At 33.6% G+C, this 13,712-nt stretch overlaps 1 long non-coding RNA gene across 2 annotated transcripts in view; it reads right to left on the reverse strand.

The window, feature by feature from the left end:
* Nucleotides 1-13,712, reverse strand: part of LOC149789853 (uncharacterized) — a 268,141-nt gene that overhangs the window by 209,471 nt on the left and 44,958 nt on the right. The window contains exon 1 of one of the 2 annotated variants that reach the window (XR_016423739.1): nt 2,085-2,613. The exons of the other annotated variant lie outside the window; for it this stretch is intronic. This is a non-coding gene — a long non-coding RNA (uncharacterized LOC149789853). Of the gene's footprint in view, nt 1-2,084; nt 2,614-13,712 lie in introns of those variants that run through there. 2 annotated transcript variants of the gene reach the window in all.

Here is a 13,712-nt window from a genome sequence, read left to right on the forward strand (position 1 = left end):
TGGACATACTGTCTCAAAGATGTGGCCAAGTTAGAAACTGTTACACTTATCACACTGTTGTTTTGATACTTGCTTGCATGAAGTTAATCTCTACTGAGACTTGGTAGTCGTGATAACACAGTTGGCTAACAGTGGGCATACCGTGTACTGGCCAGCATACCATACTGGTCCTGATTATTGTTGGTCGATGACTGGCCAGCATACCATACTGGTCTTGATTATTGTTGGTCGATGACTGGCCAGCATACCATACTGGTTTTATTTGTTGTTGGTCCATCACTGGCCAGCATATTCTACCATTCATATCACAGAACCATGATCTCAAACCATAGATTGTCACATTTTTTATCCATAGATTGGCTTTTAAACTAGTTGAGTTGTATCAATATACATTTCTTGTCTTCAATGGGACTGAAAGCATAAATCGAAATTCATTTTTGCCATAATATGTATTCCCTTCTTACTAAAACTACGCAGTAAGTTTTGAGCATAAATCAAATTTGGATTCTTATGTTAATGTTGCAGTAATAATTAATATTGATCAATATGTTGTTACTTAATAAAAAAGAAAGAATTGTTTATATTATAGTTCACTGTAAAGAATTTTTTAAAGAAACATCTAACAGCATTTTTAGTTTCCTTCACAAGATCACTGTCTGCTGGCCACTGAAGACATTCATTGTGATTAGACATACTTAACAGGTTCTCAACAGATCTCTGGTGAACATTTCCCCCTAAATCACTTTTGCATTTGATGAAGAATGGATAATGTCCTCTCTCTGTCAGCTTTAAAATGTTGTACTGACAGGACAAATATGCTCAGCCTGCAAAGAGCTTCAGCTGCAGTTTCCTGTTGCCGGGTTTGTATGGTTGCTGACTCGTTTATATGGTTGCTGACTCCAATAGTTCTCCAAAGTTACAATGCAAACTCAGGACCTTTGCAACACACAATGCAAACTCAAGACATTTGCAACACACAATGCAAACTTAGGACTTTTGAATGTGTTGTATTTCTTAGATGATGGTTTTTAAGCAATGGGAGAAAACACATGAATCAGCATTTTGCCATGAATTGAACACAGTATGCACCAGCCTCTCTTGCATATTCCTCATACAGTATCTTCAATAATGCCATTATATTAATTAAACATAACAATACCATAACAATTAAACATAATACTACCATAACAATTAAACATAATACTGCCATAACAATTAAACATAACAATACCATAACAATTAAACATAATACTATCATAACAATTAAACATAACAATATCATAACAATTAAACATAACAATAATATAACAATTAAACATAACAATTAAACATAACAATACCATGACAATTAAACATAACAAGATCATGAAAACTAAACATAACAATATCATAACAATTAAACAAAACAATAACATAACAATTAAACATAACAATACCAAAACAATTGAACACAATGCTACCATAGCTATTAAAAATAATGATACCATAACAATTGAACACAATGATACCATAACAATTAAGCATAATGATATTATAACAATTAAACATAAGAATGCAATAGCTATTAGACATAATGCCATAACAATTAAACATGACAAAAATATTTACTCTAAGATGTCTGCCAAAATATTTTATTGGCTGTTCTCTGGATCATATCTTCTTTCCCATAATGGTCTGATGACTTGCATCTAAACTTCAGAAGACATCATGGCCATCCTTTATTACTTGTAACACCTTAACAAGACACCCATAATTTGTCCTTCAACTCCCATATTGTATCAGTAAGGTATTAGTTAACATCTTGTTGTGTACACATGTTGGCTGTTCTTGAACAATTGATCTGTCATGCATCATCGCACCCGTCATTAGTAACCTTTTATCAAATATATCTTATACCAAAATTATTTTCATACGTATTGGCCATTATGTTATTTGCTAAACCTATCCAATTAAAGCAAGAAAGAAAACAATAAGCAATACAAAGGAGTCATCCTGAATATTTCCTGTAACATTTTAGGAAACAGTGGCAGATCAGTTGGAAGATGTTAGGTTTGTAATAAAAGGATTTTCGATTTGATGCCTACCCAGGCCAACCCACGTCGGGTGCTTCATAATACCCTTGGAATAGCCTTGGAAACGGCACATATCTCCCATTTCAACTGAATGATGTAGCCAATAATGGGCTACAATGACCTTAAAACCAAAAAAGAATGAAGAAGAGGTCAGTGCATAATCAAAACATTTAATTTTCAGTATATTTATTTTTCAATAATAAAAATTAAACTTAGAAGCAGTTTTTAAATACATACCTTTGATACCCACCCTATTTTCTCTACAAGATATAGTCAGGCCACCCAATAATATCTACATGATATAGACAGGCCACTCCATATTATCTACATGATATAGTCAGGCCACCCAATATCATATACATGATATAGCCAGGCCACCCAATATTACTTACATCATATAGTCGGGCCATCCCATATACTCTACATGATATAGTCAGGCCACCCAATATATTATCTACATGATATAGACAGGCCACCCCATGTTACCTACATGTTATAGCCAGGCCACCCCATGTTATCTACATAATATAGTTAGGCCACCCAATATTATCTACATGATATAGCCAGGCCACCCCATATTATCTACATGATATAGCCAGGCCACCCCATGTTACCTACATGATGTAGTCAGGCCACCCAATATTATCTACATGATATAGCCAGGCCACCCAATATCATCTACATGATATAGCCAGGCCACCCAATATCATCTACATGATATAGCCAGGCCACCCAGTTCCCCTTGTATGATATAACCAGGGCACCCCATTTTCCCTGTATGTTATAGTCAGGCCACCCCCATTTTCTCTGTATGACATATCCAGGCCACCCCATGTTATCTATATGATATAGCCAGGTCACCACATTTCCTCTGTATGATATATCCAGGTCACCCCATGTTATCTTCATGATATAGCCAGACCACCCTATATTGTCTACATGATATAGCCAGGCCACCCCATTTCATCTGTATGATATACCAAGGTCACCCCATGTTATCTACATAAGATAACCAGACCACCCTATATTTTCTAAATGATATAGCCAGGCCACCTAATTTGCTCTGTATGATATACCCAGACCAACCCATATTATTTACATGATATAGCCAGGCCACCCCATTTCCATTGTATGATATAGCTGGACCAGCCTATTTCCTCTGTATTTTATAGCCAGGCCATCCCCATTTCCTCTGTATAACATAGTCAGGTCACCCCATGTTATCTATATGATATAGCCAGTCCACCCCATTTCCTCTGTATGATTTACCCAGGCCACTATATGATATAGCCAGGCCGTGCCATATCCTTTGTATGATATAGCCAGGTCACCCCATGATATCTACATGATATAGCCAGACCAACCCATATTATCTACAAGATATAGCCAGGCCACACCATTTCCTTTGCTATAGTCAGACCAAGCCATTTCCTCTGTATGATATAACCAATATATAAATTAAAAGTATTGTTGCATTAAAGAAAATGAAAACGGAACTGTATATGATTTTATGAATATCTCTATTGTATGATTCATGTTTGCCCATGATTGTAGATTGTATGTGTCATTTTCTAAACAACATTGAAAATGAAAACGGAACTGTATATGATTTTATGAATATCTCTATTGTATGATTCATGTTTGCCCATGATTGTAGATTGTATGTGTCATTTTCTAAACTACATACATAGCTAACTTTTTCCCATGAGTTGTAAACTAATTTAAGATAATATGAACATGTTGACATGACCTTATGCAAGGTTCTATAATTGTTCCTGCTTTTTAGTCTTGTTTGTAAATTATAAATAAGTTGTTTACTGATGCTATGTTCAAGGTCTACATTTCTTTAACAATCGAGAAGCAAATGTGTGTTTACCTATGACCGGAACTTGACCTACATCATGTTTCTCTTATTGTGTTTTAAGTCTATATGTTAAGGTTTTTAACATCAGAGTTACTAATTCCATATCTTAATATAAAAATGTGTAGAATCAATTATAGTTGTGTTCAGTTCTAATTTGGGAGTGATTATTCATTTAAATTATTAATTGTATTTACTAAGCGCTTATTGGTTTTCAGACTAGTCAATATTTTGGAATTATTGTGAATTCACTCAGGGACAGTCTGAATTACACCACAGTGATAGACTAAAAATTAGTACATTAGCACATTCAATGCTACTGGAATATCAGCACACTTAAGATTGGAATTCATTCATAATGCTACTGAAATTCATTTGGAATACTCTATACTTGTGGAATTGTGATAAAACTTTTAGGACTGATTGGGATTTAATTCACATAACTATGTTCCTTTTTAAATTTTCACATTGCATTCTAGAGAAATAAATTATGTGTTAAATTTTAAACAAAAAACCACGCTGCTTTTCACTTTTTCGTTTGCTTAGTTTAAAAGGAAAGAGTTATAAACAACAATTAAAATGATTACATTTTCTTAATCATTTATTTATTTGCAATATAAACTGAATTTACACAATATATATTTTAATCTGTGTTTCTAAAGAAAAATGTCAACAATAATCATAATAAATTTTCCAAAGAAAAAATAATTGTGTTATACTAGTCTAACACATGCCAATGGCCTATTAGACTTTTGTAATCATTTTAATTTTTGGTCTACCACGTGCCACATGTCTAGCTTGTTGGTCTAGATTGTATCACAGACCTATCTTGTTGGTCTAGATCATATCACGGACCTATCTTATTGGTCTAGATCATATCACGGACCTATCTTGTTGGTCTAGATCATATCACGGACCTATCTTGTTGGTCTAGATCATATCACAGACCTATCTTGTTGGTCTAGATCATATCACGGACCTATCTTGTTGGTCTAGATCATATCACAGACCTATCTTGTTGGTCTAGATCATATCACGGACCTATCTTGTTGGTCTAGATCATATCACGGACCTATCTTGTTGGTCTAGATCATATCACGGACCTATCTTGTTGGTCTAGATCATATCACAGACCTATCTTGTTGGTCTAGATCATATCATGGACCTATCTTGTTGGTCTAGATCATATCATGGACCTATCTTGTTGGTCTAGATTATATCACAGACCTATCTTGTTGGTCTAGATCATATCACAGACCTATCTTGTTGGTCTAGATTATATCACAGACCTATCTTGTTGGTCTAGATCATATCACAGACCTATCTTGTTGGTCTAGATCATATCACGGACCTATCTTGTTGGTCTAGATCATATCACAGAACTATCTTGTTGGTCTAGATCATATCACGGACCTATCTTGTTGGTCTAGATCATATCACGGACCTATCTTGTTGGTCTAGATCATATCACGGACCTATCTTGTTGGTCTAGATCATATCACAGACCTATCTTGTTGGTCTAGATCATATCATGGACCTATCTTGTTGGTCTAGATCATATCACGGACCTATCTTGTTGGTCTAGATCATATCACAGACCTATCTTGTTGGTCTAGATCATATCACAGACCTATCTTGTTGGTCTAGATTATATCACAGACCTATCTTGTTGGTCTAGATCATATCACAGACCTATCTTGTTGGTCTAGATTATATCACAGACCTATCTTGTTGGTCTAGATCATATCACAGACCTATCTTGTTGGTCTAGATCATATCACGGACCTATCTTGTTGGTCTAGATCATATCACGGACCTATCTTGTTGGTCTAGATCATATCACAGACCTATCTTGTTGGTCTAGATTACATCACAGACCTCTCTTGTTGGTCTAGATCATATCACGGACCTATCTTGTTGGTCTAGATCACATCACAGACCTATCTTGTTGGTCTAGATCATATCACAGACCTATCTTGTTGGTCTAGATCATATCACGGACCTATCTTGTTGGTCTAGATCATATCACAGACCTATCTTGTTGGTCTAGATGATATCACGGACCTATCTTGTTGGTCTAGATTATATCACAGACCTATCTTGTTGGTCTAGATTATATCACGGACCTATCTTGTTGGTCTAGATTATATCACAGACCTATCTTGTTGGTCTAGATTATATCACGGACCTATCTTGTTGGTCTAGATCATATCACGGACCTATCTTGTTGGTCTAGATTATATCACAGACCTATCTTGTTGGTCTAGATTATATCACAGACCTATCTTGTTGGTCTAGATTATATCACAGACCTATCTTGTTGGCCTGACACATGCTACAGATTTATCCTACCGGTCTAACATTCCTCTTATCAATCACTTTGTTTTAACACCTGCCATTGATATATCGTGTTGGTCTAACACATATTACAGATATATTATGTTGGTCTAACACATGTCACTGATATATTATGTTGGTCTAACACATATCACAGATATATTATGTTGGTCTAACACATGTCACTGATATATTATGTTGGTCTAACACATGCCACTGATATATTATGTTGTTCTAATACATGTCACTGATAAATTATGTTGGTCTAACACATATCACTGATCTATTATGTTGTTCTAATACATGTCACTGATAAATTATGTTGGTCTAACACATGTCACTGATATATTATGTTGGTCTAATACATGCCACTGATATATTATGTTGGTCTAACACATGTCTCTGATATATTATGTTGGTCTAACACATGTCACTGATATATCATGTTGGTCTAACACATGTCACTGATATATTATGTTTGTCTAATACATGCCACTGATAAATTATGTTGGTCTAACACATGTCACTGATACATTATGTTGGTCTAACACATGTCACTGATATATTATGTTGGTCTAACACATGCCACTGATATATTATGTTGGTCTAACACATGTCACTGATATAATATGTTGGTCTAACACATGTCACTGCAGTTTGGCATATGTTTATTTCATTTTTATTTTTCATTTTTTAAAATTCACTCATTAATAACACAGAAATAAAAACTTATGGGAAAACTACCCGGTTTTGTATGACAACCGATTGTCAGCAAGTTAAGATATAGTGAGCAAAAAGAGTTTCAGATCTAGTGAATCTAATGATGTAGGCTCAGACATAGTGAGAAAAAATGAATTTCAGGTCTGGAGAATCTATTGAAAATTCAAAAATAAAATACTATCATCTTTAAAATATTAACAAAAGCTAATGAGTTAATTTAAAATTATTCATCATAAATTTTCCTGGGTTTTAAACCATTTTAATTATTGATCTAATGACCGACTCGTCCTTAGATTATAAACCATTTTAAACTATTCGTCTAAATGATATGGTTGTCCTTGATTATAAAACATTTTAAACTGTTGGTCTAATGATAGATTTGTACTTGATTATAAGCCATTTTTGTAAGTATTGATGTAAATAACAGACTTGTCATAGATCATGAACCATTTAAAATAACATAAAATTGTACACATGCCAATAACTAGTTCAAGTTGCTCTTGTCTGTTCATAATTTGTGACAGTTAAGCAAAATATATATTTTAGAAAATTACTTTTTTATGACTCGAGTTAAAGGGACGAATGAATGGAGTGCACTTTGCGAAAACTTCATACAACACAAGACAGCTACTTTGTTTTATCTATGTAGCATGTGGGTCAGAGAAAAATCTCACTGACTGCCTTACAGTTCACTAAAAGCGGACATTACTTTACAGTGAAAAATGGTTAACACTAGTACATTGGTAATACATTCCAATTATAAATCCAACGCAGAATTTAATATTGGGTACTTCTGTGTGAGAGAGAGAGAGTGGGAGAGAGAGAGGGTTTGCTTATTTTAACCATATTATATATATATATATATATATATATATATATATATATATATATATATATATATATATATATATGCACTGATACAATTATGCACACATACACATGCATACACATATACATATACATTTACACATATATGCCAATGCACAAATGCAAGTTACTACCATATTCAAGAATGACTTATTACAGGTTTTATACAGTACCCATTTTATTTACTCATTTGACAATATTTGTATTCATTTATCACGTTAAATGATTCATTTCTATTATCATCAGTCTCATCCTAATAAATGCTAAAATTAAGAGACTTGAACAATTTACTGTATTAACACCTTGTAATTTTAGATGTATTTCTATCTCTCTCTCTCTCTCTCTCTCTCTCTCTCTCTCTCTATATATATATATATATATATATATATATATATATATATATATATATATATATATATATATATATATTTGCTTTCTAAGATATCCAACAACAAAAATAAATGAGGTCATAACAAAATCATTGTAAATATGTTTAATTCACACATGCCTTCATCACTGTACACATGCTTAATTTCATGCATGCCCCCGTCACTGTATACATGCCTAATCTCATATATGACTCCGTCACTGTACACGTACTTAATTTCATACATGCCTTCATCACTGTACACATGCTTAATTTCATACATGCCGCCGTCACTGTATACATGCCTAATCTCATATATGACTCCCTCACTGTACACGTACTTAATTTCATACATCAGCAGCAGCAGCCTCAGGCACTATACACATATTTAATTTTATACATGCATCCATCACCGTACCCATGTTTAATTTCATACATGGACATATCCGAATTTAATTAAAATTGCAGATATGATTTGATAATATAGTATGCATCATTCATAGAGATGTCTGTATAGTTGTCATTTGTTCTCAAACATGTTCCATGTACAACTGATACCTGCATAATATTTGTCTGAAATGTAATAGAATATCATGCCCTTTGTAAATGTTCCATGTTTGGTATTTCATTATTAAATCTACGTGTATAGATATATGATTTCAGTTGAAAGAAAAGGAGATTGAACACTGTATCTATGTTGTTTTGGTTTATTATACAACAAATAAATTCTCGTTTTGAAACGAACATTGTGCAGGTGATAATGCTTTATTCTTTTCACCTACGAAAACGAATAAATAATGACTAAGTTTTGGAACTGTTCCAAACAAGATGAGATAAAGTCTCTAAAGAGTCATTACATAAAGAGCACATATTTGTAGGGTCCACTATTATAATTGTTTTCAAAATTGTGTTGTTGGTAAAATTCCATGCACTATTTTAGTTTGAAACCATCTCAGTCTAAGATTTTTAATATTTAAAAGGCAAGAATAAGTATTAATTCCAGTCACACTCCTCTATAAACCCATATTCTTAATTCCAGTCACACTCCTCTGTAAACCCATATTCTTAATTCCAGTCTCCTCTATAAACCCATATTGTTAATTCCAGTCACACTCCTCTATAAACCCATACTGTTAATTCCAGTCACATTCCTCTATAAACCCATATTCTTATTTCCAGTCACACTCCTCTATAAACCCATATTCTTAATTCCAATCACACTCCTCTATAAACCCATGTTCTTAATTCCAGTCACACTCATCTATAAACCCATATTCTTAATTCCAGTCAGTCTCCTCAATAAACCCATATTCTTAATTCCAGCCACACTCCTCTATAAACCAATATTCTTAATTCCAGCCACACTCCTCTATAAACCCATATTCTTAATTCCATTGCAATACTGATGTTGCCCTAGAAGTATTCACTTTTAGTTTTTGATGTATAATTTTACATCCCCCTTTTTTCTTAATGAGCAAAATTACAGCTTTATGTATAAAAATGGGACATTTAGTGGCAGTAATAGTGACTATTAAATGAATAATAAACGTTAGCGTTATAATAGCATGCATTAGTGGTACTAGTAGTACAATATATAAGAAGTGTTAATATTATCAGTAGTATATATATTAGTGGTAATAGTATAGTAGTACATGTAGAAGTACTAGTAGTATCAGTAGTCTATCTAGTAGTGGTAATAGTACAGTAGTACATGTAGAAGTACTAGTAGTGGTACTTGTAGTAGTAGTATATGTATAAGTACTATTAGTATCAGTAGTATATCTAGTAGTGGTAATATTAGCAATAACACATGTAGAAGTACTAGTAGTAGTGGTGTACTTAGAAAAACAGACTTTGAGCTTTCAAGAGGAGAGGTTTCTACACATGAGGTTTGCTGAAGCGTTAAAATAGTTCAGGTTTTCACATCAATCAATGTGTCTACCGTATTACGCACTAGACTAAACCTTTTATCGAGATGAGCATCTCCCATGTTAATCGTTTGAGTTTACACTAAAATGCCTCCATATTTCTGTATTAAAAAAAACCTGGTTGAGTTAGGCCAACTTTCGATATTCTAACTCTTTGCAATTACAAATATTTTGCGTCGATTCTATTTATATCAATAGTACTCCTACTTTGAAAAGTCAGACAAGTATTTTACATTGACCAGAGTACACATTTTATTCGAGAAGTTTACCTTCGAAGAAACTTGTACAAACGTTATAAGTATCAAGTATCTATATATGATTTTAATACTAAGACATGTTTATTACCTTGTCCCCTTTGTTTTCGTTTAGGGCACGTGCAATCATATTATCTTTCCATATAGTCACATTCTTTGTGGTCATTGTATACATTAAAAGTGAAATTTGTTACTAGGTACAGCCAAACATGATGTGTTAGTATGTGTACCGTGGAAATTTCTCACATGCGTTACATATTAAAATGGCTTCCTGTGTCTGAAATGGCAACCATGAGGATGAAGCATAATTACTTAATTATTAGACAGATTGTTATCAGAAGACTATGTTTCGAAAGTCATCATACATTACCGTTGTGCATCTCTGTTTAAATTAATTAAATTTAATTGCCAAATATTTCCTTAGTACATGTTGATATGCCGTTAAACACGAATGAATTCACTCAGTCTAAGTAATCATAAATGCTGTCGGACATTGATTATGCAAGGAGTAAGATACTACTACACTATTTTAGCAAGATGTATGTGTTGATTATCCTGAGACTCGAACCCAGGCGGACAGATGTGAAGTGTCAGTAATCCAAACCCAGGGCCCCAAATTATTTAAATAAGATGCATGTGTTGGTTATCATGAGACTCGAACCCACGCGGACAGATGTGAAGTGTCAGTAATCCAAACCCAGGGCCCCAATTATATAAATACGATCTACGTGTTGATTATCATGAGACCCGAATGCTCCAACAGATTTGAAGTGTCAGTGATCCAAACCTAAGGCCCCACATAATTAAATAAGATGTGTGTGTGTGTGTTTGTTTGTTTGTTAATTATCATGAGACTTGAACCCACATAAACATACGTGAAATGTCAGTGATCCAAGCCATCGTCCCAATTATTTAAATAAGATGAGTTGATTATCCTACTTCAACTACAAGTATTGGACTTGACAGAAACCCTATGGTTTTAAAAGAGATCTAACTCAGGATATTCAAAACTACATCCTACTTAAATTAGTGGCACTCTGGTTCTGGATCAATGGCACTTCACATCTGTCCACGTGGGTTCGAGTCTCACGATATTCAACACATTAAGACGTTTTGTCAGCATAAATACTATCTGCAAGTGTTTACATTTTAAAATGCAAATATTGTTTTAAGGAGGAAAGGGGATTAATTAAATAGCAAACTGTTTCCATATAAATTCGGTATGAAATTTCGCAATGTAGAGAAAATAGAGACATTTGTTACGTGTTTAGGCTCTTGCAGAACGTGACAAGAAAAAAGTGAAGACAACAAGCTTTGTAAAATTTTAAAAAAAAAATTATTTCCCAAGAAAAACAAGACATAAATGAGGCAAAGAACTTAAGGTTTTACGAATCAAATCCAAAATTAATCCAAGAATTCTCCAAGAATTAAAAAATAGAAGTCATAATAATAATAAAAAGTCCTAATAAAACTGAGTTTGAATCCCGATGAAATCCAAAATGGAAGGCGATGACGTATACTGTGGTCGTACGGATGTATCAACAGTTCTATGTTGAATCACAGACAATGCTATTCCAGTGTTTTAATTCTGTGTAAATTTCGATAACTGTCCTTGTCCATGAATTCATTTAGAGCACAAGTTTTTCTAGGGAAAAATAATATCTTAAAATCCAAATAATTTGAAGAAAATTAAAATAATTAACCCCCCAAAAGCTAGTCACAACATAAAACACCTGAACGTCTCCAGTGTTAAGGCAAGTAATTACTATTCTTTCTCAAAACAACAATAATAAATCCAGCTACGACGCAAAACAGATGCCCCGAGGTTGGTCAATCCTCTAGAAAAAACTAATTGATACATTTTATTTGTCACGTGCTCCAATTATGGCCTCGTTTACACTTTATGAATCGTACTCTGAAAAAGAATTAAAAATACTAAAAAAAAATGTTGTTTGCTTCAAGTCTTACTGGTTTTGAATCAAGGTCATGAACTAAGTCATCATTAGAAACAAAGTTTATATTATTAGTTTACAAAAGCAGTCAGGTCAAACAGAACTGAACTGAATTTCTGGACAATGTCAAATCCAGTCAATAAAGTTACATTCCAATAGCATGTAATAGAATGAAAACAAATAAAAATAAACTAACAAACAAATAATTAAATTAAATCAAATATAAATTAAATCAAATACACATAACACATAAATCTTGTTTGTATGCCTGTAATGGGCCATGCAAATAAACGTATCGTGTTTGGAAGGAACGAAGAAATTTAATTTAATAAAGTTCGTCCGACCTACATTTTAACTACATTAATAGTTTTCAAAATACGTCCACAATATGTTACTGTCTACAGAAGCGTAAATTTACATTTAAGGATCTGGTGGAATGTAAGGATGTATGAAGTATATCAATCAGTGTTCATTTACCTCACACTATTTTAATTTTCCAATGAAACACTAATATTACGAATTGGTTAGTATGTCATATTTTGCCTCGTATCTAAACGTTTGTAGATACATTGTGATAAGTCCTACCTGTTAGTGTTCCCTGCATGCGTTCATACGTCACTGTTTCTTGTAACCTGATATCCATCTACTGTAACTGAAGGACAGCGAACATGTTTAGTATCATGTTTAATGGGGAAACGTAGATAATCACGAAACATCTCAGAATCCATAAGCAGCCACTGGGGTGGGAGTCTGGGGTCTAAAACTTTTATTTTCGTACGTAATAGTGTTCGTGTTTAAATTTAAAAGAAATTGCAGATATTGCGATGGCTTCTATCTACAACCAATGTGTTCATACATGATACACGTACATTTCATGTACTGTCGGAAATACTAATTGGTACTTATTAAGAAGGAATTAAAATGAATTGATGAAGGAAAAAGAGGGAGTGATCAGAAGCAAGCAACAGACCAGTGATACTCGGTATAAGCGCATACAACTTTTTTTCCCGTGCAATAACATTTAGGAGACACATGTTATACAACACAACCATGTGTATTAGGAGGCACTGATACGGATAACTGATTAATGTTTTGTTCATTAACTAGTTTTTCTGTACTTTTAGTCACAGTAAGTAAGACCTATGAAATTGACCGTCTGAAATCTTCTTGTTTCTTTCCGGCCCGTCTTTTCCATTCACAAAATCTGGTCTAGGTCTGTGATGTTGAACAAATGTGATCGGACAGAAACCATTATTATTATTTCGGTGACAGTGCACTTATATTGGACCTTTTGACCATGAACTTGAAAGTGTTTTACTTATCTGAAGTGAAATGTCATCCACAAAGTTTCGTA

The sequence above is a fragment of the Sinohyriopsis cumingii genome, chromosome 10 (genome assembly GCF_028554795.1).
Source record: "Sinohyriopsis cumingii isolate HCF-2022 chromosome 10, ASM2855479v2, whole genome shotgun sequence".
Lineage (NCBI taxonomy): Eukaryota > Metazoa > Mollusca > Bivalvia > Unionida > Unionidae > Sinohyriopsis > Sinohyriopsis cumingii.